Source organism: Pyxicephalus adspersus, chromosome 5 (assembly GCF_032062135.1).
Source record: "Pyxicephalus adspersus chromosome 5, UCB_Pads_2.0, whole genome shotgun sequence".
Classification (NCBI taxonomy): Eukaryota; Metazoa; Chordata; class Amphibia; order Anura; family Pyxicephalidae; genus Pyxicephalus; species Pyxicephalus adspersus.
In genome coordinates, this window is record NC_092862.1 from 139,116,784 (window position 1) to 139,122,157 (window position 5,374).

Genomic DNA, 5,374 nt, shown 5'->3' on the forward strand with positions numbered 1-5,374 from the left:
TTAGTTCTCCTTTGGAGGATCATTTTTCTTTATTACATAGAAGCACAGCAATACCCATTTGCATGATTCCACCATAACAGCATGTGTGTAGATCTGGCCAAGTACACCAGGCAAGGAGTGCAATGACATTGGCCAGAGCTGAACAAATTGTTGTATTTGTGTCATGTGTTTAGATGATAAGTCATGTTTATGTATGGAAGAAATGGTCGTTTCCTCTGGCAGGGGCCCCTATTTACTGCACCTGTTCAGCAGCCAGGTGGAGGTAGTCGTGTCATGACTGTGATGTCATAGATATAAAACTATAGAGAGAGAGATAGAGAATATTAATACATTTGAAATTGAAAGAAATACAAAGAGAAGGGTAGATAGAAAGAAAAATAAGTGACTGATATAGAGGGATAGATAGATAGATAGATAGATAGATAGATAGATAGATAGATAGATAGATAGATAGAATGATAAAACAGCAAGAAAGCATAGTAAGTAGATAGTGAGTAGATGGATATATATATGGATAGATATAAAAGGAGTTGATCAACCTATTATTCTATTATTATTTTATTATTATTAATCTTTGCAAAGTTTTAATACCAACCAATATTTTATTCGACTATTTATTGCACCTTAAAAATATGGATACCTACCCTGATATGTTACTTTTTTGAACTGAGCCCAGTATAAAAATATATATTCTCTCTTTCTTTATATATACATTAGATTATGGATTTTGAAAAGTGATGTTTCATATGTTGGCATTGCAGAAATTATTTTAATGTAATACCAATATATATATATATATATTTATATACAAAAATATTTAAATATATCAAAGGTTAATATATATATATATAATTATTTTTAACAAGATCCTTAAAACTACACATATACTTTGACCAGTTCTGCACTCAAACCTACACACATCCTAAAACTGAATAAAAATTAATTTGTAAAGAATAAAAGTCCCATCTGACATTTGGCGTTGGTGGCTCTCTGACCCTTTCTCTTGCAGACTATTAATGACTGCTAAATTTGGAGCCTAAAGGTAGAGCAAATAATTGGTGTAAACCGGGGCAGGAAAACGTGCCGGCATTTGAAGTGAACTAAAAATAAACCAGGGATAAATAGATTGGAAAGGGGGCATCGCCGTCATTGACTGCAATTAAAGCGTCTGTTTTCACTCTCTGCAGAGCTCAGACTTCAGTCATTTTCTCCTGACACAGCTTTGATGGGAAGGGGATTATTATTATTATTATTCATTTCTTCATCAGGTTCAGTTTGTAAAAGTCAAAATATGGCGGAATGAAAGAAATTAGGGGAAAGTTTCATTTCTGATGAAGTTCTAAAAGTCAGCAGAGTGTGAGAGGGTCAGTTAGTGACATGAGTATAGACTTTGTACAGCGCTGCGGAATATGTTGGCGCTATAATAATTATTAAAAGTATCTGATATAAAGGAAAGGTGAAATTATCATATGGAATTCATGGAACAAATGGAAACATTTTGGTTTGTTGATGGTGTAAAAACTGCAAGTCAGAGCACTGCTGGAAAGAAATCATGTATTAAAACTATTTCTCCAAAATTATATAAATATATATATATATATATATATATATATACACACATACAGAAAGAGGAAAAAAGTCATAAGATCATCTATACATTGTCATTAAAACACATTCGCTATATATTCCAAACTCTCGCTTGATAGAATAAAATCTGCAAAAAAACTAAATTTAAATCCATACCGATTAACATTTTTTGCATTGGGTATCACATATTTTTTTTTAATACTGTTTCTCTTTTTAGTACTGTAACTTCTTTTCATTTTAGTGCTGCTGATTTCTTACAGCACCTTTGTAACTACCTCCTGTTTATATGTATTGTAGAGGTGGTTTTCTTATGAGAAGTTTCCTATTATGACAACAGTGCACCTTGCTGGTGTTATTAGCCTCATTAGAAGCCTTCTGCAGGGTGACAACATAGCAGGAACACAATTAAGGGACAGAGCGTTGTCACCCCAGAAAAGCCTACAAGAAGAGGAAATTCAAACTTACAGTGACTACAGTGGGCCATGTCTGTGTTACTTGCCTCCATTGGAAGCCTTCGGCAGGGTGACAACACAGCGGGAACACAATTGAGGGACAGAATGTTGTCACCCTATAACAGGAAGTGGCCTCATTTCTCAAAAAGTGGATAAAGTACACAACATCTAAACCAATCCAATTGTTTTAAATTCTGATTGGTTGGATTAAAACCTTACTTTGCAGTGGGGCTACGGAGGCTGTGGGGAATAAAGCTGGCCATACAGTGGGTAGAAATCACCTTTGTACAGTGAAAAAGCAATGCAAGGGTTAAATTTGTGTTTTTTTAAAAAAAATTTTTCCCAATGGCTCCTTCTAGGTCCAACTGCACCCCCCACCATTCCCCCAATCTCCCCCCCCCCCCCCCACCACCACCAGCATCATTACACAGTTGCACATTGTTTGGAATATTGGTGAATATTGGATGTCCCGGTAGAAGTTGGTGGCTGTTGTTGAGTTTGGTGTGAAGTCATCCTGCAGGTAGTCAATGCCTTCAATTAGGGGGGAGTGACACCATGTGACCTCAATAGACCGACGCCTGCCTGTCTGTGATGATCAGACGCACTTCCTTTACCTGATCTCAAGGTGGACGACCGGTAACAGAGCCCAGCGCCTACCTGAATAACCCATTATCACTTAATAACAGTGAGACCTGATCTACAATATGCAATTTCCATTCCATACCCAAAGACATTTGTGTGATCTGCCGGTGCGGCTGCATGGAGTCTGCTCTATACACTAAAGGATATTTAAAACCAAGAACAAAAATGTGATATATTGCTATTTACCTGTCCTTAGATTTACCTGGTGATCCTGCCAGTAAGACATCTTTTGTCCTATGGTGACAACACTCACTGTACTTTATCTATGGAGGAGCAGTGTTGTCACTAAAGGACAGCAAGTATGTTGGACTACAGAGCACCTCCACTCCACTTATTTCCATAGAGGTATGTGCTTTGGTGTTTTGAATGCTTGGGATTTCGGTGCAGCACAAGCAAATAAAGATACAAAGCTACTGGATTTCTGGCAGGATCGACATGTATTTTGTGTATGCACAGTGCTTTTATATAGTATGTGTGTGTTAACTTGGTCTCTCGATATCGATTGTTCACCTGGAATATGTATGAAACCCTCAATATAAACTAAGTTTCAGTGCTGATGTTTGGCTTGAGATTTAATGTCTTTTTTTTATTACTTTTACTTTTTTATTACAGCAGAAAATTGTTCCTGGCAGCCAATAGGAGTGTTCCCCTCTGTTTGCTATAATTACACAGCTGTGCCCGTTGTTGGAGTAAATAACAGTGAATGTTTCCATTGGTTGCTAGTTACCAAGAAGCGCTTCCACCCCTGGCAACAAGCGGCCAATAAAAGTGCTGCCTGATCGTTACTGTAACAACAGGCCCAGATGTGTAGTTAGAAAGGAGCGCTTTTATTGGCTACTTTGGGCCAGAAAGCCATCCATGCAAATAATGAAGCAGTTTTCAGAAGTTGATAAGTCACAGATCATTCACCACTATTCTCAATATTTTACATTGACCTCATACCTAGCTTACCAGGTCTTGGATATAGTGACTGTAATAGTTTTGTGGTGGCCGCATTAGCTTTTCTTTTCCAAGCTTTTTTCCTAATATTTGGTGATCCTGCCAGTAAAATGCTTCCTCTCTGGCTGGCAATGGCTATTCACTGTTCCTATGGAGGAGCAGCGTTGTCACTTCAGGAATGAACTACAATAACGTCTTCCTAACTCCTTCGCCATAACATGGGAAGAGAAGTTCTGTAGTCCTTCAAAATAGCTTGGGTAGAGAGTACAGGAAGTTATAAGCTGGCAAAAACTCTGGCAGGATCGACAGGAAATGTTTGCACATAATGAACTGATATAATAATTATTTTCCATGTTATGTTCTTTTCTTTTTTTTCTGGCTGAAGGACCTCCAGCATCACGTAGCTTCTCCCTCCCCAGCTTAACTGTCCCTGACCCGCCCCTTTTACTCATTGGATTTCAGTTCTTCCAATCATGAAGGCTCAGCATCATATCTGGGCGTTGCCAAAGTTTTTTTGGGAAAAAAAACTTTTCTTTTCTCCCCCCCCCCTTTAATATTAATAAATAACACTTTATGTTATTATAAAACGTCTAAAGTGCTTCTCTATGCAATGCAGACAGATCACGGCCAGTGGGAGGAGCTTTTAGGAAGTTGTGCATCACTTTCTGAAAACAAGAAACTTTGGCAACGCCCAGATATGATGCTGAGCCTTCATGATTGGAAGAACTGAAATCCAATGAGTAAAAGGGGCGGGTCAGGGACAGTTAAGCTGGGGAGGGAGAAGCTACGTGATGCTGGAGGTCCTTCAGCCAGAAATTGAAATTGCTGCTTTGCTGCAGCTTCTTATGCACATTATGAGAAGCTCACAGTATGCAATCAAATCAGAATAAGCAATAAGGAAAGGAGCCGATACAAGACTGCAGAGGAAGCTGGAGGTCAGATTTCAGAAAAAAAATAATAATTAATTGTAATCATTAAGCGCACATTAGCCGAACCTTGGATATGAATCTGAATATTATAATTAAGTGGTTGTAGGGGCAGGAGCGGTAATTATATTTAACACCTCCATGCCCGGTGAAATGCGACATCCAAGGAATAAACAGTGAAGGATGAAAAGTAGAGAAAAGCAATTAAAGGAATAAACATTATTTAGGCAGAGCGGCCCATGTACATCCTGCCCGGCCTGCACAAGCAGGAAACATTAAGGCCTCCTCCGGGGTCAGTATGGAAGGGGGGGAAGGATTGGTTGTGTATAAATGTGGTGTAGACTCACAAATTAAATGGCATCATTTGTCTTGGATGGTGGAAGGGGTGCTGGGGGCATTGGAGGAGGATGGCTGGCTAAAAATAGCCCTCCTTTCCTGTCGCTGTGTGTTCCTTCCCAAAATGATTCCATACTGCCAGGAGACCATTTGTGACAATCTGCAAAGCTATCTGCAGCCTTGGCGGCTGGGGGGGAACTACAAGGCACAGCAGGCACAGCCAGGTGGAAGAAGGGAATTCTAAGGGAATGGATGTGCATTACATTCACCATGGGAGTTACATTGTATCAGATTATGTATGGGGAGGAAATGGGTTGTGTTCTGCAACAAAATGAAAAATTAAGAAAATGTATTATAGATAGATAGATAGAGATAGGGAGGGAGAGAGAGAGAGAGAGAGAGAGAGAGAGAGGGCGCCAGAGAGAGGGAGAAAGGGAGAGAGAGGGAGAGAGAGAAAGAGCGAATGGATGTGCATTACATTCACCATGGGAG